At 46.1% G+C, this 21,939-nt stretch overlaps 1 protein-coding gene across 2 annotated transcripts in view; it reads left to right on the top strand.

The window, feature by feature from the left end:
• LOC106742530 (CUGBP Elav-like family member 2) overlaps window positions 1-21,939 on the top strand; it is a 575,750-nt gene that overhangs the window by 111,306 nt on the left and 442,505 nt on the right. Inside the window, exon 3 of one of the 2 annotated variants that reach the window (XM_014615555.1) lies at window positions 8,280-8,372. The exons of the other annotated variant lie outside the window; for it this stretch is intronic. The gene's annotated coding sequence lies outside the window, so the exon portion shown is untranslated. The remainder of the gene's footprint in view (window positions 1-8,279; window positions 8,373-21,939) is intronic. 2 annotated transcript variants of the gene reach the window in all.

Here is a 21,939-nt window from a genome sequence, read left to right as displayed (position 1 = left end):
CCCCCCCCCCCCCCCCCGCTCTCGATCCTTCGTTCGGATCTCTTCGGCTGGACATTTTCATTCCCCCCGCAATTTTCGCGACGGTTCCTCTTGTCACGCGTGACTCGCGTGATAAGCGACGCGCACCAAGGTGTAACCGATTCCCGACGGTAATTTTTCGGCTACGCCGCCGCTCCGATGCTCAATCATCGCGAATTGTCTCCGGGGCGGATTCGCGTTCCGACTGTAATATACATTCGCTCCCAACGACCACGGCGACGTTCTCCGCGAGCGGTCTCTCTCTCTTCCGATCGCCACGATCGCCTCGTCAAAATCAAAAGGTGCTCCTCGTCAGGAAGTAATCCGCCGTGCAAAAGCAAATTGAAACGCCGGAACGTGCCGCATGTAGATTAGACCAACTGGTTACTCGTGCGTCCCCTTTGGCTCGTGGACGAGTGCGTCAGGCCCGACCGTACACGCGCGACTCCGGATTGAAGGGACACGTGACATCGAAGACTATGAATAGCGAGGGACGAACCCCTTCGGCGAATCAATAGTCATTCCGCGGCGGTCTCACGGGGAGGCATATACAGGCCGCTCCAAAAAAGATGTATGATTGCCGGCCCTTGGTACCTCGGCGCGCGTAATCGTTGTGCGTCGAGACGCGCGGTGAATTTCAATTTCGTGTCCGAACCGAAGGCGATCTTTCAATGCCTGAGCTGAACTATCATTGTACGACCTTACATGAGCTTCATCCAGTTCCCGTACTTCAAATAGGATAAGGATGAGTTGTCGGATCCGAGTTGCCGATCCTAATCAGAAGTGAAACGCACTATTGCATCAGGCCCTGATCAAATTGCCTGTACAGAGAAAAAAATAATCTTAAATCAATGACAGATATTCCCGTACATAAGCAATATTATAATAACAACAATATAATATTCATAGGAGATTTCGAGTCTTGAGTTGAGCGCAAGTAGTACTTGCGTCAATATAAATTCAATTAATCCTTGAGCAAATGAAAAGTGGGGCCAATAAGAGCCGAGGCTAGTTGTTGGTTGTGAAGAAAGAAAAAATTACTTAGTTTAGAAGATGAAATAATGTTTCGGTCGTAGTTTCCGAATTTCCTCAGTGTGAGCGAAATTCAATTAAATCAAGACTAAAAATCTTTTAAGAAGATTATAACCTTCTTGTTTATATATGAGAATATTTATCGTTGATTTAAGACTAAGTTTTTTTCCGTATGTATTCGACTGACCTAATTATCTATATTTGCCAGACTAATGACGTCCGTAGTGACGTCATCACTTATCTGGACAGTAAAACCTGGGCCTTAGGTAGCGATGAATAGATATGAAACTCAGAACAAAATACTTGATTACAATAACTGCCAAAGTCGGGCCTTATAAGGACCGTTTACATAATGCCGTATTATAGTGTAATTATGCCCGTATCAGATGAAAGGTATTCGAATTTGTCGTGTTTTATTTCTGCCCGGGCATAACTGGAAGGATGATGTAACTTCGGATTGGTACACGCGAAGGATGGATTACGATCTCGCGAGGATACGCAGGCAGGTGGAGAAAAGTATTTAAAAATCGAACGATAAAAGCCGCGCTTTGCTCAAGCCAGGCACCTGGCTGGAGGTAAATAGGAGAAAGTGACACGACACTCCGCGCCGATTAAATAAAGTTTGATCGGGGCTGAAAAATGGAGAGGCGGACGCATTAAAATTTCATATCTCGGTGACTTGTTCGCGAAACAAGATGGAGAAGCGGGTCGACGCTCACTCCTCCTCCGGGGACATCGATCCTTCATCGCGAGAAACGAGCGCTGAGTTTCTCCCGCTATGGAAAATACACCGCCGGCAGATTGGATGTGGCGTCGTTCTGCTTTTCTTTCGCCGACGGCGCGCTGTATGTACTTACTTAACTCGGTCATTGTCTCCTAAAAAATATGATTGATCGCGAGCCAACCCCGACCAGGCGGAACGGTTAGGTACACACACGTGGGCTCGGGATTTGTCCACCCTGCTTCCGTGGACGTGTGCGAGTGCACACGCGCACATATCCGCGCACACGTGGCCGAGTACACACATGAGCGCGCATTTGAAAAAACCAAACGGACACAACTGGCCAAGCGGCAAAGCGTACGTATATACTCGCCCACGGCCCGGTGGTTTGTCAGCCGTACGCACCTTGTTTTTCTCTCGTCGTGAGCGCGCGACATGCGCTCTCTCCATTACTTTTCGAATACCCGCGTTAAAGGCCGCTCCTGGAGTGTTCTCCTCGCATTACCAACTGTACTTCTCTCTCTCTCTCTCTCTCCTCAGTCGTTATCGCATGCAATCTCATTTTCCGTCCGGCTGAAACGCTTCTAATCGATTTCTCCCTCTTTCTTTCTCTCCTCTTCTACCAGTGTGTGTATGTGTGTCTCTCTCTCTCTCTTTTTTTACGCGTCAGCCCTTTCGCGTTGATATGGCAGTTGGCCGGAATCGTTCGTTGGAATTCGTTTGCACAGCGCAAGCCGACCGCGATTCGTTTCAAATCTATCATGCGGACGCGGACGATATCGGGGAGATGAGAACGCGGCCCGAAAGAGGCCCGCAGGAATTGGGGAAGATCGATAGGCATTAATTCCGGCTCGCCCATTTCTCGAATTCGCTTTCGCATTGTGTGTCTTGCCGATATTACTATGATAATCGCGTCGAACCTTGTCGAGCAGCTAAGCGCGTTTATCCGAATTTTATCGTCCGAATTTCCAAGTCGCTCCTCCCGGTTTGCACGAGAGGAATTTTATTCACGTTCGTGTCCACGTGCCGTGCAACGTGATTCACAATACAAATGTGTATCCGTCTCGAGATTGAGTCTCTATAGCGTTTTACGTGCAACGCTAACGTGCAGAATAAACATATTAGGCGATAACGCGCGAGACCGGCGACGTGAAAACAAACGGGAAAAGAAGAAAGGAAGTAAGGATATAATAAAGGAAACCCGCAGAGAAGCTGTATTCGCGCAACGTGCGCGCTCGTTTCCTTTGTCACGGTATCACGCGCCCTTATTTCGTCGCGCGTAACAAAAGTGGCGCGGCGAGAGGAATATATGGGACAAAGAGGCACGTAATGAAATGCGTCCGAGCTCGGTGTGCTGCACGAGTGCCGACTGCTGACCAAGAGAGAGAGAGAGAGGGGCCAGCGTCTCCGGACCTTTGAGAGCGTCCAGTCGCGGAATTCAGCCGTGGCTCCCGCGATCTTTTGTCTCCACACATCTGATACGTAGCGCGCTCCCCGTCTTGCCCTTCGTCTCCCACACAGGAGCCGATTTCTTCGCGCGAAGTGCCACAAGCGCGAATAGATAGGTAGATAGATGGAGATAGATAGATCGGTAGATAGGTAGCGCGGGGATGGTAGATAGGCGATGAGAAAGGGAGCGACGAGGGCGAGGAAGGCAGCGAGGAGGGATCGGGAGGAATTAATGGCCGCGGCAAAAAGAACGCACGGGGGTTTGCCTCGTGAAAGGCACGATCCGGTAATTAACGTCGACGAAACGTACTCGGTCCCTGTTGCACCTCCCCGGTTGCACTCCCAGCCCTTTCGTATCCCTGCCTTTCGACACCCCGCGCACTGCTCGGCCAGTTACCCAGCCGCTCGCTCACGAGCGCACACGACGTATAAGTTCCACCGATTCGTCGGACTCACGCCCGACGACGATGATGGACATATCGCGCCCGAGCAGGCCGACCCTCGTCGAATCGACGTGACAGAGCGGGGCCGGCATTTTGCGCGACTTTAATGCTCACGCAGATCGGCGCCCTGCCTGCGGCCCACGCATGACGCTGCAACAATGCCGAGCTGGTAGATAACTGCAGATTTTGAGGGAATCACGGTGACGGTTCATTTCGCTCGCTGTCGGCTGACGGGTCTTTCGACGCGCCGGGCGTCGAAGGTGCGCCATGGGTGGCGTCGTGTAAAATCGCTGTCTGTCGCTAAGCGTTCGATTCTCATTTCGTTCGTTCTTGCTCGTCGTTATCATCGTGAGTATGTATATGTACGCGGGTGTGTGTGCACTTTCCAACTTTCTATCGCGTTATCGTGCGCACCGTGCGCTCCTCGCGCGACACTTTAATAAATGCTCGTCCCGACTGTGGGAATAGCGACGGGTGACCGCGATGAAACGGTTGATGCCGATGAATTCGTGAAATTTCCCGACAGTGAAATAGAATGATTAATTATTCAACGGTTAATCAGTCTCCGCTCGGCCCGAAATTCATTTCGGAGGTACGTCGCGCAAAGTGAGCTGCGCCCTGATTCACGGGTCTATTTAAACTTCCGCCGGAATGGCCCTTCGGAGCTATCTTCGCGAATTCTTAATTGCGCTCACGTTTGAGCGCACGGAGATGCGCATTTGGGAAGCGCGAGGTTCGTCGACCGGCTTAACGCTCCGCAGAATTTCACGCAACAGGGAGAGCTGCTGTTTCGCCATCCGCGTTATTTTTTCTACCTTTTCTCTCTCTCTTTTTTCGTTCCTTTTACAGTCCTAACGTAACGTTGATTCGACCTGTTTTAACACCTCGCGCGGGCTGGTCCGCTATATTTTCATACGCGCCGGCTCGAAAGGGGAAAATGGTCGCGTTTTTACGGCGCACTCGGCGCACAGATTCAGAAGTAATTTGCCTCGCGAGCAGTCATTCCGGCTGTTCGTCCTACGATAAACTGCCGTGAATCGCCTTTCGTTATTCGACGTTGTGTGCCCGACTGCGAATTCTTCACCGACCCGTGGTCGTAACGTTTCCCGACCTACGCAAGGGAGGATCGTGCCCCCCTCGTTCGCGTGTGCTTCCTCCAGACAGTAAAAGTCAGCGACTGTACATACGTTACGAGGTCGCGTTCGTGAAAAAAGAAAGCCTCACAAGTTCGAGAAATCGAGCCGTCGCGTATTCGTGTCTTCCGGACGCTTCGCGCGATTATCTCGTGACGCACGAGATCGGAAATGTGAATAAAAAATCGTTTCTTGAAAAATTTTTAGGGTCGTATTAATAAAGATCACTGCAAACAAACTAGAACGATGCTAACAATAATAAATAAATAAATGTAAACACATGTGTATGTGTGTGTGTGTGTGTGTGTGTAAATATATATATATTTTTTTATTATAATAGTTTTTCATATATACTTTCCATGTATAATTTCACACAACATATACACAAAGCGTCCGATAATAGTTGGCATATCGCTTGTGTGCAGATAGAACGTGTTAAACTGAGTAGAAATGTCCTCCATCATTTTGCAAACAATCACACCAAATTGCGAATTATTAGTTGAAAATGGCTATAAAGGCTTTTTTAATCAATAACCCAAAAATTTGCGTGTCATTTGCAAAATAGTACAGGATTTTTTGTTCAGGTTGGCCTACAATTATCTACAAGCATATCAGCTGTTGTACTTAGCGACGGACATCAGTATATTGAACCTTGAACCTCAAACCTTGAACCCACCGACTACCAAATAAAAAGATCTTTCGCATCTTTCACATAACGCTTTGGAAGTCGAGACTGCACAATTTCATAATTACACGCGTCATATGCGTCTTTAAATTCACGATGAAGTATCTGGAGTATTTCCATCATTATCAGAAACACGTTGCGTGCACACAAGTCTGTTTTGATACATCTCTGCACATCAGTTGGATAATACAAAATTCGTCGACTTTAAAACTCTTCTCGAGACGAAATATAGCGACCGTTAATGTGTGCACACCTGACATCATCCCAATAATTGATTTACTGCGATGCGCAAAACGAATTTCAAGATATTCCCGGCTGGTTTTTTCTCATTTGATTTCTTCTCAAGATTTTATCTTGAGATGGATCGACAAGATAGAATTATTGAATCATATTGCATCTGAAGAATTATTTCAGTTAAAGTTTTCAGCAAAACTATAACTATTAATACGGCCCTTAGTGTTCTCTGACCATCATCGTCATGATTTCGACGACAATCTGTTAATCTCGCGATCAACTTGTTTTCGAGCAAGATATCAAGTTTGGGGTATTAAAATTGAAGTTGGAGAGACTTTGGCGGATGAATCTTCGCGAAATGTTTTACATTTTCATTGAATATGGCAATTTCGACTTCGATATATTTTCCGAGCCGCTCGATATTCGCAAATCCGCTCTGCCGATCGCACACGTGGCGTCATAACAAGAGAACAGCACAAATCCGTCTCATCGCCGAGAAAAGACCCCATTTGGAGCGCTCCCCGTGTACAGCATCAATCGCGGATATCGCATCATCTCCATCTGGCCATAAAATCTGCCGTACCTCGTTAGCCACGCTTGTTACTTCCCGCACCCCAAATTCACCCCCGCCGCGTTCGCGGGCTGAAACGAGCCCGCACCGTGCGTAACGTTAGCCACCCCTAATTATTTCGGACGAGACTTTACAAGTGTCTCAACCTCGACATTGCGGTCAGGAAACAGATTTACATACTGTTCGTCGGCGTATCGCGTTACTTCGTATCGAGTCGCGCTTCATTTAGCACGGTTTTAATCGGCTCTTCCGTCCCGGCAGCTTATGCTGTAAAAGTGAGTAGATTGATTCAGGATTTCTTCGTGATGAAAAAAGGAAAGATATTCGGACGAAAGCACAAATGCAGACGAGATACGATCTAACATGAAACAAGAAGACTCAACTTTCCGGTTCGGCTCAATCTCGAAAGTAGCAAGTCTCAAATGAAATTTCCATTAAAGAGAAGAAATTTCACCTCGGACATTATACGAGATACTTCCTTACTCGTCTACTTTACAATTCGCAATTCGACGGGGAATAATCACGCGTCGTAGTCTTCAATCGATTGCAACCGGGGAACTATTAGCGCCTCGACGTTGAAACAGCTATCATTCTTGTCTTTCTCTTCGGCTGCTCTTGAAAACTACGATCGAAAGAAAACGCGATAGCCTCGAGTCTCCTGTAATACACTCTGCATATTACCTATAAAATAATATTACGTTGTACTGGCTGAAAAGAAGAGAGAGAGAGAGAGAGAGAAGAGAGCGACAGACTTAAGCCGTCAGAAGACTAACGAACTTCGTCGGCGACGTGAAACATATTTTTCATATCCCGCAGGCAACAACGACGTACTCGCGTTGACGCGCGCATCCTTAATGACCGATTGTAGTCCCGCCGAGTCGACAAATTGAACCTGAGGCTCATTTGCTTAAAACGTATCGCGGGAATTACTGGCGGCGTAACACCTGCTGCTCCATTATAATAATTATAACCAGGCCGTCGTAATTTATTACGTCGGATATGTCGCGCTACCCGGTACTTGCGAAACTCGGTGGATGTAAGTAATATAACACGCTCTCGCGTTGCCAACAAATATGCCGTGACGCCACGTGTACCACGGCAGCTTTTTACACGTTCTTAAAGCCCGCAGCTGCGCGTTGAAATTCGACAAGTCGTCCGGGAAAAGAGAGCCGTTCCTCGCAAGCCGAGATCCTCCGATCGGGAATCTTCGTTTCGCGAGCGATGATACGCGTTTTCCATTCCTGGCCCTTTTCCCTCTCCCTCGATCGACATTTCCCCCCGTATCCGTTCCCGATTCGTTCGCGCTCCGCGATACATCGACGGGTGTATTTTTGTATGAATTGCCGCGCCGTTTCTATCGACAACGGTTCTCAACGAGTTGAAATTGCATTAACCGGACACTCGCGCCGCCCGGCTGCAGCGTGTAGTTTCCGATAATTGATTCACGACACACATTCGCTGCGGTAAATACTGGTATTACCGCGTATCCCGCGTAGTTTCCACTTGTCGGGGAGTTGCGACAGGTGAAGGAAAATAAATCGTGGAGCGCCGCCCGCAGAGCTGTACGTCCGAAAAGTTGGAAAAGTGCTGCGAAAGTCGCACACATGCGGGGCCGCATATGCCGTTCCAATGTTCGCGCGCGCACAGGTAGACGCGCACTTGCCCAATTTCGCTAATGCGTTTCGCGCTGGCCTATCCAATCTGTAGCGTAGAGGCTGCCTGCAGAAATGATGAAGTTGCAAGGCCGCGCGAGTCCCAGTTTAAAGCCTGACAAATGCCGCGTCCGCCGAATATCGCGTTTCCGGTTACGATCAAATGGCCGCGGCAGCGGTGGAATTCGTCGGGGATACCACCGCGGTAGAAAAATGGCTTTTATCTTCTGATCTCGAACGTGCAATTTTTCGCCGGATCTCATGTTACTCGCTCTGTCGTAAAAAAATGAAAGAGGGAGAACTCGAATCGTTTGCGAAGTAAGCCCTTTTTTCTGTTTCAGGTTAGTACCCATTCGCACAGCCGCGTGCGCTATGTTACGCAATAAGGAATCAACTGTCGCTCAACTCACCCGATTGCGTGCGCCACGTGAGAGGTACGTTGCTTTTGCTCACTTATTAAGGTAGTTGGTCCGTCAAACCATTTTCTTAGGTATCCTCTTAGGTTTTAGTTGTATATCAGATGGAAATACTAATAATAATAATTTACAAGGTTTATAAAGTTGGAAAACGATTGACCATTCGGAAGCTGAGGTATTCGCAATTAAAGATGGCACTTTTCATATGTATTCCTTAAGATTAATATCCTATTTTCAACTGCTATTTTCGATTTCTTCTAAATCACGTTTAGGATATTAATGTATAACTACTGCGATATTAAGGACTGCGTATAATATATATGTTATATATTATATTTTAGAATTTTTCGAGCCATTTCGTTCTGAAGATGTAGAACTATAAGAAATTTACAATTTAGAACGTCCGCGATATATATGTGCACTGAAAAAAGAACTTGGCAACAAGTACTGAAATTTGGTGAATATTTGCTGACCAGATATTTGATTACTCCAACCAGATAATTTAGTTCCGTACACGTATTATATATGCAGTACCGTGCGTAGTTCCGTATATCGTACATTTAGTATATAGAACTAAATTATGTGGTTGCAGTAATCAAATATTTGGCCAGCAAATATTCACCATATTTGAATACTTATTACCTTTTTTCCATGTACGTATATCAGAGACGTGCGAACTACTCGAATTCGAAGCTTTATAATTTTAATCTAAATAATTCGGAAATTTCGAATCGAGAATATTCGAGTATGAATCGCGCACACTAGCATTAACGAAGTGCTATCAAAAGCGTCCACGGGAATTTATATAGCTTAAAAAATTAACTGTACGTTGAGATCCTTTTCAAGAATATTAAAGGCAGTAACTCGAGACATTGGCAAAGAGATACTATTAAAATATGCGCGCTTAAATAAATCTTCATAATATCAAATGGGTCTCTGGATAACTAAGAAACGCTGACATCAGTGATTTCTTATAATTTTTTATTATAAATGTCAAGTTTAGTTATATCCCTATTATGTGTTTGCTCTTTATTAGCTCCATTAGTTCTATTAGCTCAACTAACGTATAAAGGATTAATGAGAGAAGTAAAAAATAAATCGCATCTCCGTGATTATAATATTGTACATGTGTTTCTCTTAGTTTCGCTCAAAATTAACATTTATCACTTGGTTAATTAAATAAATTTCTAGGAAAGTTATATTTTTTTCGGTAGATAATAAACTTACAAATAGACCCCTTAATATCGTTGAAAATCCGGCATTCTACAGATCAACTACCTTAAAAACGACAACTGCGATTTGAAGACATTGAAAAACGACACACGCGAGATTCTCGGCTCGCTGCTAAGCGCGCGGTTGATTCATTGTTGCGTCTGCCGAAGTTTCGTCGGCGCTCTCTTTCGCTCTCCCCGTTCTCGCCGTCAAAAATCTTCGAGACACACGCGATCCGATATGCCCTCCGGGGAATTATCGACGACGAGCGCGTCACGTTCTCGCCGCTCGGTTTCCTGTTGCATACGTGCGCTCGCGATCGTATTACCGCGCGTCGAGTGCTGCGACGGACGACGGGGCGCGTAGGAATGCGCGAAATTTCGCCGGGAAAATAACAAACGGCGGCGCCGCGCCGCAGGTACGCGATGAATTTGCGTTTGCATAACAAATTTGCCACGCGAGCGTTTATCGGCCGGTAATTACTTTTGCACGGCGAAAATATTTGTATTTGGCACGCGATGAGACGGCGAGAGAGATCGCTCGCTCGAGCCCCGCGTATTAGTACGCGCGCGCGTGGAAACAATAAGCGACCAAAGAGAGTGGGCGATTTTTGCGTTGTATTTTGAAATATCACGTTTCGGCGCGCGCGCGCGAGCGAGCGCGGCGACGAGTGCCTACAGCGTGTGAATTATATTTCTGCGTCGGAAGTTTACATTTCGGATGATCGATACATCCATCGAGTACGCGCGGAGTTCGTCGAGAGCGAAGTGCTGACAAACGAGTTGGAAATGGTCGAAAATGTTTTCGGAGCGACGCTCGCGCGCAACGGGCGCCAGATGGACGTCCCGCGTTTCGGAAATATTTTCGCGATGTCGATGCGCGCGATACGTATCTCTATTGTATCTCTATCGGTACGGCGGACTCGCGCGCGCGCGGATAGAATCTTTCATCCGCGACCCGCCGCGCACCGAGAGCACATCGCGGCAACAGAAGGAAAACGAAAGCGTTCTCGGACGAGTGTCACGTTATAAAATAAATACGGTCCTTGCTTGGAGCGCGTTTCCGTATGCCGTTGCGTGTCCGCCTCGTGTCCGACATAAAGCTAAATTTCGTGTTTTTCGAAATAGACCGCCGACCGAATTCAAGCATCGTCGAATACGCGTCCTGGACGCGCGTGTGCGCGCGGTGCGTCGATCTCAAAATTAAAACGTACTTCAAAAGAAATCTAAACAGAGTGCGGATTCTGGAATAGAACGATGAAAATGTTCAGCAATGGTAGGAGACAGTAAAATATCGTTTTGTATTAGGGCGTATCAAAACGGTAATAAATTTATTTCAGTAATCGGAATACGTGCACATGTGTATAATGATCACGGATATGTCGGCAACTGCTGAAGCAGTTATTCGAATCGATTAATTTAACCATTTTAATTAGACGGCCATCAAATTTTCATCAAAGCGATCGATTTCATTCAGACAAGTGTCGTTGAAGGCATGAATATCTCATGCAATTAGGATTACTGCCGTTGAGAAATGGCGATTTCAAACTTACTAGTTTCAGTTCTATATCGCATTAGAAAAAGCTCGTGCATTCATTCATTCGCGCTATTCGTTCGACGGAGCTTCGCCCGCGAATAAAACCCCCCAAGTATCAAGTTCGCTCTCCCTGCCTCGTCTCGTCCCGTAAAAAGTATCGCATGTAGCTGATTGCCGATCCTCCGAATTTCCGCGCGTGTTGTTTGCCCACCGCATCCTGTCGCTACTTCCTTTTTAATTTACCGGTAACGTTGGGCAGAAGTAATTACGCGTCGCGTGCGGATCGAGCGGCGAGCGGCGGACGTACGGACGGGAGAAAGCACGAGGAAACGATAGCGCTTACGATCGCGTTTATTGATTACCTCGTTACAGGCTCGTCGCGGCGCTGTTTCCTTTTTATTACTCTCACCTACATCATCGATTATCGCGGCGAAAAATTGCCGGCACTTGGCGCGAATTCGCGTCGTTTCTCAATCGGATGGCCGCTATTACCATGTATGTGCTGCGCTGTTCCGCGCGTCGACCTCGCGTCGAAATGACTCTAGTTGCGCGATACAGGGCGGTCTCGGTGGACCCACCCTCCCGAAAGTTCGAAACGAAGACTATTGATACTTGTTCGAACTCTGTATCACACACGGAGAAAAGAGTTTCTTTGGATTTAGTGTACTAAGGAAAAATGCTTGAAAATTTATCCGTGCGAGACAAGGTTTACTTCTGTCAAGTAAACCTTATTTCTGCGAAATCAACGTTATTTCTCTGTAAAACAAACCTTGCACCCCACGAATAAATTTATAAGCACTTTTCCTCAATTTATTTGTCTGACTTGACAATTTATTTGTTTATTTAACGTAAGCAACTAAATTCAGTATCAAGTGTCATTTTGTTTGAACGGAAATATCATTGTTTTACCGGAGTAAACCATGTTGTTTGATAGGAAAAACAGTATTATTTAAATGAAATGAAATGTAATATTCAATTTTCAATGAAAGAATTTAATTCACCAGATATTAAATATTGTTCCACTGAAACAAAAATAAGAAGTTTTTTAATATTTTTCTAACATAATGTTACTTCTTCCAAATAATTTATTGCTTGTGACAACCTTTGTGATATTTGGATGTAAATACAAAGGAAATATGCTATTTGACGTAAAGATATTTATCGTTTGAGAAACCAAACTGTTTGTTGAATCCAGCATTAATTTGTTTGCTCCGTTGCAAAAGGCAAATTTATTTCAATTACAGAAATGATATTAAATCCAAAGAAATCCTTTTCTATGTGCATACATTAAATCGAGAATTATAACATCTTCATATAAATATATGAGGAGAAATAGACGGGTTGGGTTTCGCAGCGTTGGCAAAACTGACTGTATTTCTGGTTAATAATGTCGAACGTTGCATAAAGTATGCATATCGGATATTAAAACATCAGCTTTTCATTGGCTCGCGTCTGTGGTCCGTCAATTATTCGCTGAGCAATCGAATGAGTCCGCGAGGGAATTAATCTATCAGCCATGAATAAACGTCTGGCTGTTAAACTAACGACGATTTCATCATTCTTGCATGAGAGATTAACGTAAAATCGAGGAATTCCAATTTTCACGTCGGCGCAACTGAAGTTCACGGAATCTTCGCGTGTTCTGTGATCGATCCTGCCGTAATCTCGTGGTCGAGTGGACGAACGTCTGCCGTGCACCGTCGGGACACCGTGTATACGCGGTTCGACACCTTGCACACGTGTTCTATATCGCCTGGGCAGGCGGAGCAGGAGAGGCGCGATAGAATCTCGCACGTTTAGGGATTCTTTAGTAGGGAGAACGTATGTAGAACTCCCCGGTGGATTCTCCAGCGGGGTCGTACGTTTGCCGGAGAATTTCATAGGTAGCACGTGTCTTTATGGTTTATGCGTCTGGCTGTGCCACGGATGAACCGCCTCCCCCTCTCCCCCCGAAGATATACGATCGACATCGGCTGCGGTATTTTATTGTGCCCGGAGCACCCCGCGATTCGATACTACAATAAACTACCGACGAAGCGCGCTTTCATTTCTGATGTCTGTCAAACGGTACCGCCGATTGATTTTTTATGTGCACAACTTTTTCGCCAGCGGAGGTCTGCGCTCGTGTTTCCCCGGCGCCGGGCGAACTTGGATTCCGACGGAATCCACCGGCTTACCGTACGGAATCTCACCGTCAGATGTCGGACGGTATAATTCTGAGTTGTTTTACTTTCCCCCTCCTACGAAAACCGAGAGGAGAAAATGTTTAATTAGTCATACTGAAAGAAAAATTTGATAACAATTACCAGGATTTGATTAAATAGTTTCAACGAAATTGTTTGATTACTTCAATCAGATCTTGATAATTGTTATCAAATCCTTTTTTCAATGCAGCTGTAATCTCGATGTTAAATGCGATTGTCTTCGGTGAGTTCACGGCGAGAGAGAGAGAGAGAGAGAGAGAGAGATTGCTTAACGCGCGTTTGCGGTGCAGAAGCGATGCGAAACGCGATTAATTCACCGAATTATCGGGAGATGTTTTTAATCGCATCGCGCGATTAGGCTCATCACAGGACGATCGCACTGGATTCGTTTTTAAACCGCGATACAACGTCTCAGGGCAGATTGGGCGGCGGGAGGAAACTCAGATGGGAAACTTATACCGCGCGATATCAGCGACGTTCTGGCCGGCTGCCCAATACCTCCGAGTCGTTTTCACTTCGTGATTCCGTTCCAGCTTGTATTGACATCGGTTCCCCCCAGAGCCGGACGGTTAATACGCTCTCGATACTCTCTCGCTCCTCGCTTCCGGATCCCGACGTGGAGTTCTGGTCGTCGGAAGCTTTCTGAATGGGGAGATTTTACAGAATGAACGGCTTGCTCGGCCGCGAAAATATCTGATGAGAAATGTAATCGTCGAATGGACGGACATTCTTCCCTTTTTTTCTTTTTTTTTTATTTTCGAGACTGCAATACGTTGATGAAAATATTTTTTCCCTATTCGTCTCTTTTTCCGACACAATAATGCTTGCAATATAAATTTTTATCGGAAATACAATATATGAAATATGTTTGAAACGAAATTGAATCTCCTTCTTTTAACGATAAAGCTATAAAATAAAAACACACGCTAATTCTTATTATCACATCATCCAAGTCAAAATTTCGGTTATGATGGAATTCGCAGAATTAATGTAGAACAAAGATTTCGTCCCGAGAATCTCTCCGTTCGATTAACTAAGAAACGGAAGCAGTAAGACTTCTTGCAAGAGATTGATTCAGACTTAAGTAATAAACAAATTCGACTAATCGCAGTTGATTATCCTCCTTACAATCAAAGAATATTAATAGTCGAAAATCGACTGTGATTAGTCAATTTGCTTACTGTTTAAGTCTTGCTTAAATCTTGCTGCCACGTTTTTCTGTGTGCCGTGGCCTTAACGCTTCTTTGTCTTCATTAAGGATAATTGGCCTTATCAAACAAATCACTTGCGCACGAGGCAAATCGTCGTGTCTTCTCATGCGTCTTCGGTATTCAGATGTCAAATCTTTGCGGGACGAATTCCGGAACGAGAAATTCGCGCGGAATTCCCATCGGTCTGTATGGCGCGATCGTAAATTGCGTATCTGGCAGGGAATCAAGGGAGAGTCTTCTAGTTACGCCACGTTATTTTCTGCGCCCGACGGGGTACAACGAGGTGTAACGACGACGAGTACTGGGAGAAGTTTTCCCGGGAACGCGCTGTTGCAATCGGTCGTCACTTTTCGCTTCGAGCACGGAGAGTCTTAATATCACTGCAATTTCGTTCACCGCAAGACGGCCGACGCAACTGTCGACTACCGTCAATTTTTATCGCGCATTGACAAAAGATAAGAAGTAGATCGGTCAAAGTGCATTGACCGAACAAATCGGAGCCGATGAAATACGACGAGAAGAAACTATAATAGTATATTGTCCATTTGGCTCGGCATATTTTTATTTCGAGTCTTCTAAATAATTAATAATGTTTATTTTATTAATTAAAATTGATCGATTCAACAGAAACCGTTGAGATCGTGCGTACAAAAAAAAACAGATTCAAGTAAAAATAATTACTTCAATACTTTTTAACATAACTTTTATTTAAATTAAGTAAATTTTACTTTGATCAAGTGAAAATATTTTACTCGGATAAAATACATATTATTTAATCCAAGTAAAAATTTGTTAAGGGGTATTGGAATAATTATTTACTTGAATTTAGCTTTTTTTCTGTATAATCTTTGTTTTATAGAATTTGTTCGTAACGTATTTTACGTTTTTATAAAACGCTATGGTTTTCTCCTCCGATAATTATAAGTGTTCCCATGCGGCAATTTGCTTTATGAGAAATATCTAGAAAATTAGTGACTTTTAGTACGTCTATAATTATGGCTTGAGACGCATGAAAAAAAGGAAAGAGAGAGAGAGAGAGAGAGAGAGAATGAAAAAAGAGCGAACAGAAATTCTCCCTCGTACTCCGTGATTCACTCAAAGTCGGCCAGGTAAAACGTAACGTTCGCTACGGGAGAATGAATAATATGAAAGAGGTTTTATGGCCGTAATGCCGTAATGAATCTCGACTCTTTTCAAAATATATCGCCGCCAGTTTTGCGTCGCACGTAGCCAGATTGCTGCGCCGTGAAAAATATCTCCGCGCGAAATGCAGCGGCAAGACAATTTCGTCTCGGAAAGGGGTAACGTTTACCTCTCGGAAATGGCAAATTTTAGCGCACGCTTTTATTCGATGAATTTTATTAAATCAACGTTACCTTTATTGCGAGTGGATGCTGCAACCGACTCTCTTTCGAAGCACGCATCCATCAAATCTCGCGAAGCAGCGCGTCGCACGCGTTCGGTAATTTATTTACTCCGTGCCGTAAAAATAAAAATGGTATGCATTGAAAGCGTCACCGTTGATTCAAAGCACGATAAAATGTCACGTGCGCCAAGCGAAAAATTTTGCATCCTTTTTTTTATTTATTTATTTTTTTGTCAAAGGAATCAAGTTCAATTCGACGTTCCTGGCGCGTTTTCCGCCGGAATTTCTTTTTTTTTCATTTTTTTTTGTTATTCGTTGCAGCTTTCGTTAGTTTAATATTCGTCTCGCTCGTAAATAGTCGTTCCCTCACAACTCATAATTGCGCTTTCTGATCGAGGAGCGTGGATTTATTACGCGCGCATGCGAGATCGCTCGCATGATAAATCGCCGAAATCTTATTGAGCGAATGCGGCAACATGTTGCAAAACACGCGGATAACACGTCGCATCGAGACGCCTGCCAGATTCTCGTTGCGAAACCCGAAGGATATCGCGTCCGACGATTACCAGGGACCATAAAGAAACATGATGGCTTGCCTAAGCGCTGTTAGAAAACACATTAGAAATAGCCTCTCGAAATTAGATTGCATTTCGGACTCTTCGAACTTGGCTTTCTACCATCGCATCTCGGTGAGAGCATTGTCTCAGGCAAATTCATATACTTTTCGAGCGGCTCGCCTACCCTTTCGTCGCGTGGATCCTAGATAGGATCAACTCTTGATCAGCCAATTACGAATATTGACTTTAAAAAATTTGGAAAATAAATTAAATAAACGTAGGTGAGTAAGTAAAATGTTTATTCATTATTGAGTCAAGATCAAATCAACTGAATATAGCTTTTTATTGTGTCTTGATAAAATAATCATTAGTTTATATGAAATAGACTGGTAAAATTTTGGAAGTAAAATTAAAGAATTACCAACGGAATATAACTTGTTACGTTATGTAATATAAATATTATCAAAGTGATCATTATGTTTGAAATTAGACTGATATTCTTGGGATAAAATTAAAAGAATAATCAGCGGAATATAAGAGATATAATTATGTGTTTGGAAAATTAAATAATTTCAATAAATGAAACTAAGATTTGTTTAACCCTTAGCTGACACACGTCAAAATAATAACGTACGTACTATAGGGGGTATTTTGGACCCCAGCGGGAAAAAATGTATATAATTGTTTTATTTATCAATATTGGGTCAAGCCTCGACTAATACTAGGTGACGCCACAGAAACAAATTTGGCGCGCAGCTATGAAAAATTTGCGTTCAAAAACACTCTGGGGTACTTTTAACCCCGTGTGTCAGCTAAGGGTTAATTAAAAAGAAACTACAGTAATCCAAAGAACGTCGGACGCCTTTAGGTGCTGTTCATACAAGGCAAGGGCTTTTCATCTGACACTATTGGCAATGTTCGCAATTTAAGGAGACTAATGAATTTTAGTTACAATTTCTTATTATAATTTGTATCATTTATTTTCATTAAATGAAAAATCGGGGTAAAAATAAATCGGGTGAAAAATAGCGTCCCGCTTAGGGCTCTATCGGGACGCCTCTAATAAGAGTCGAAAATCGGAATGTCCTGCGAAAGTCGGGACGATTGGCCACTCTAATCCCAGCCTGACGCTATATTTTGAGGTGTCGATGTCCATTCGGATGTAACGTTAGATACGGACGTATAATGGGAACGATACGTTATCCGCGACACGTAACACGAGAACTCGGCTCCGTTACATTATTTATCACTTCGCGGTCATTTGTATGGCTCCGAATATTTTCCCCCGGACGGACGGACGGACGGCGCTGGTCCTCGTGCGCGCGCGCGCACGCGCGCCTCCCATCAGCCGGGGCGATTCAAACTTCGTCGCTGCGGCAGCGTGAAAGCGAATAAACCGTCGGACTCTTGCATGTTTGATGGCCGATTTCGGTTCCACGTCATCCGACCACGACTCGATTCGGCCATCCGGCGATTATAGCGCGGCGAATACGCGTCGTCTCGCGGCGCAGTGCGCTTCGCGTTTGACGGGTAACAGCGATTGGCAAGCGCCATCGAGAGATTTATCGGGAAAATATCTCTCGCAGCTCCGAGCGAATCGGGCGAAAGGTGGGAACAACCGCGACGATTTATACATCTTCGCGGAGGACCCGGAGAATCCCGATCGCGGAAGTCGTGACGGTCGTAAATTGCGCGGTTGTCCGATCAGATAATTAAAAATCGATAACGGATAAATGCGCGTTTCAACCCCACGGGACTTTCGCGCGAACTTTTGTATCTCTATTTCTCTCTCTCTCTCGTCGAGTCCCCTCGCGAGGCTGCTGCCCTGGTCGTTATCTTTTTGCACACGCCGATATCCTTTCCTATGAATCCGTAGACTTCTCCTTCCCTCCTCCCCTCTTACTTGCCCTCACTATCCACCCGCTGCTTGGTTGCTTTTACCCCCCGTCTCGGTCACCCGTCTCGAATCCTTATCGATTTCAGCCGGTATACAAATCCACCTTCAGGTAACATTAGTCACTCCGCGCTTCCACTGACACACAGTGGTGTTCCGGCCGACGGACCCCGTCCTCTGCTATATAGCTGGGCTCCGAGAGACGCCGCTATAGAATCAACCCTTCTCGCGCCGCTACGCGTCCACATGCGCACATCGGCTTTCGGCGCCGACTATCTTCCTCTCTTTCTCTCTCTCTTTCTCTCGTTTTCCAAGGTGGTAACCATGTGTTGCCATCTTCCTTCTCTTTCCTATCTTCTCTCTCTCTCTCTCTCTCTCTCTCGGTCATTCTTCCTGCCCAGGCCTTACCCTCCCGATGCCCACACACGTATACGCACCAATACACACGTGCGACCGCGCGCGCGTTCACGTGTGTACGTCACGTACTTACGTAGCTGCCGCCTATCTCTCTCTTCCACCCCGGTGACAGTTACAAACGACGCGTTATCTATAAGGATTGTACGGCGAGAAGGCGAAAATGGGGAGCACCTGCTCGCTCTATATCCGTCCTGGCGCCAACCCTACGAACTCCTTCGCTCCTCCTCCCCCCCCCTCCCGTTGCTCCGTAACCTCTCGACGTCATCTCCACCCCATCCCAGCGCCCGCCGCGATCGTGCGTCGTCTCTCGCTGCTCTATAAACTCGTGTCAATGGGAACGCAATCACCTTCAATCCTTTTTCGAGGCGCCATGTTCAAAGAGGCGAAGGACGGTGGGTAAAAAGAGGTAGGCCAGAGGGTGACTCGGCCGAGGGTGGAGAACGAGGGACGGCTCCTGTATACAAATGGGGAAGCTGTCCTGGGTCGAGATTAAGTCGAGACGTCGACCGGCCCGGATCGCGCACGAATATCTCGAGGATTCGCGGAGGGTCTCGTCCTTTGCATATTTTAATATTTAGATTTTATAACAGCGCTTATCCTTAAAGAACATATTTGAGACTTGCCATAATTTCGCGCGTCAGCCTTTTCGCGTCTCTCCGCCAGTCGTCGTTGAGAGCCAACTACGAAGCCACCCGTTCGAAGATTACCCGCGGCCTTCGAGAGAAATTTTACCGACGATACCCGCGGGGAAGCGGGTAATCCCACGACTATGAGATCTTCCTACGATTCTTATTTGTAACGCTTTTTATTAGCGTCGGGTAGTTCCATCAAATGCTCGATCAGCGGATAACTTAATTTCCCGCTCATGTTATATACATAGCCAACAAGTACAATATGTAAAACGACAGAGCCGCTTAACCTCGGCGCGTAACTCGGTCGGACAGGTCAAGCGTAGGTGAGGAAATCGGCTGTAAGTGTTGAAATTCTGGCCACCTCGCGCGCGGGAACGAAATCTGCGCGACGCGACGCGAACCGACCGTAAACTTCGCGGGAGTCGCGAATTCCCCGATGCACTCGGGTAAATATAAGCGTGACGCAAATCTTGGCGCGATGCCGTTTTCTCCTCCACCCGCACTCCATCCATTACTCGGACTGAACAGGTGTGTGCGTATTATTGGCGCGAGCCGTTCGGAGATCCGCCTTCTCGTTCTTCCCCGGTGGCTTTGCGTCTCTTGCCCCTCGCGTTGTCGTCGCCGTCGTCTCCGGGCGTCGCCGCTTTAATTTGCCGCGCCGAGAGTACGTCGACACCGGAAAATATTCGCCTGCGGCGAAGAGTCGCGTGGTCGGATGACGAATGCGGAATCGTCGCGCGGAAGGGCTCGTCAAAGGGGGATCCGACGCGAGGGTCCGTCGGGAAATCGGCCGAGGCTGATGAGACTACGTTCCTCCGCCCGTGCCCTTTCGTCCCTCGATTTCCCCCTTTGCGACGTGTGCGTCTCTTTTTCCCGCGTTCGATCCCCGCTCTTGCTTAAAATTGCGTTCTCGTGGGCCGTGCGCTTCACTCGCGCGCGGATAGAGCGTGTCGTCGCCGCGACGACGGCGTCTCGATATCGCCGGATGAGGAAAACAGCAGCGGCAAATCGTCCGTAAAAAAGAGCGCGTCGAAAAATTGGACGGACGTTGGCGCGAGAGGGAACCGAACTCTCTCTCTCTCTCTCTCTTTCCCTCTCTGCTTTCGAGTGTATTTCGAGTCGAAGAATTTTGGCAGAGCTCTCGCTTTCTCTTTCCACTGCACTGCGAATGACGTGATACGCGAGACGTACGGCTCTCGTACTTTTCTCTCTCCCTCTCTCTTGTGCATGCATATTCGCAGCTGGGTTTATTTTTCGACGATTATCGGACGTGACGATAAACGCGCGGTCGAGAAGCAGAGGCGAGACGCGTTTGCGGCGGTCGCGCGCGCGTGAACGTTGATAACGGAATAAACGCTCGTCGCCAATTACGATTTCACAGGCGGAGCTGACAAGTGACGCGCTGTGCGTGATAAGTGCGGCAAACGCGAGAGCTCGTATTTACACGCGCAAGTCAACCGTCAAATTGAATAGTGTAACGTAATATGCGGTTTACAGTCAGGAACGGGCTCCCGAGCTTGCTTGTGCACTTTTAACAGTTGACTCAATTACAGCGCGCAGTAGCGTCGTTGATTGCCGGTGGTACGACGCGGCGCGAATTTAATTACACGACCGTGGTTTACGCACCCGCGCTCCATTATCTTGAACAGAAATAATAATCACGACGTTTTTCACAGAGTCGGGTTAAATGTCGAGGAATTATTCCATCGGGCGCGCCCCCGCGTTTCATTCTGTTTCATTCTATTTGCAAGATATCGCATTTACACTGCGATTAATTTTTTAATTTCCAACGAGAATTACCTTTCCCACGATCGATTCGACCAGCCGCCCTTAGGTATGGATATAATCGAGAGAAGAGAGAAAGGGGAGAGGACAGAGAGTCCTCCGAGTGCTCCAAAATCTACGCGTTCCTGTTGAAACCGTTCTTCAATAGCTTACAGTATGCGAAACGAAAGCAGTAAGCCAATTGACTAACCACAGTCGATTATTCTTGGACTGTAAGAATCCAATTGGTCAATTAGCTTAGTACTTACTGCATACTTTAACGCTATTGTAAATCGGCCTTCGGAGATGTGCGAATCAAGATTTTGTTATGTCGAATCGAATCTCATTTTTTTTTTATTTTCGAATCGGAATCGAATTGACGAAATTTTACCCGAATCGAATCTCCAAAGACTGTTCCCTTTTTGNCCCCCCCACCTGTGCTCCCGACATTTTCCCCGTTTGGCGCGATTTTTCCGAAACAGACTCCACCTCGAAGGCGAAAATCCGCGGGATCTTCGGCACTTTCTTGCGCGAGAAGCCATAACCGAGGCCCGGTAATCGCCTCGAAAGTAAAAAAACTTTTGCAATTAGTCTAATGTGAAATCCGGCCGAACGAAGGAACGAACGAGCGAGTGAACAGCTCGAAGGAACTTTCAGCTTGACTCGGAAACAGAAACCCGATCCGGGAATAACGGTCGTCTCTCATTTGGAGGATCGTTTCTTTCAGTTGGATATCCGCGAAAGGAGCGCGCCGACTTCTCTCTATACAGTTATAACGCCCCCCCCCCCCCC

This window comes from Dinoponera quadriceps, unplaced genomic scaffold, assembly GCF_001313825.1.
Source record: "Dinoponera quadriceps isolate SergipeBrazil2010 unplaced genomic scaffold, ASM131382v1 scaffold113, whole genome shotgun sequence".
Classification (NCBI taxonomy): Eukaryota; Metazoa; Arthropoda; class Insecta; order Hymenoptera; family Formicidae; genus Dinoponera; species Dinoponera quadriceps.
The sequence above is the reverse complement of the archived record's forward strand: the minus strand, read 5'-3'. Positions and strand labels throughout refer to the sequence as shown.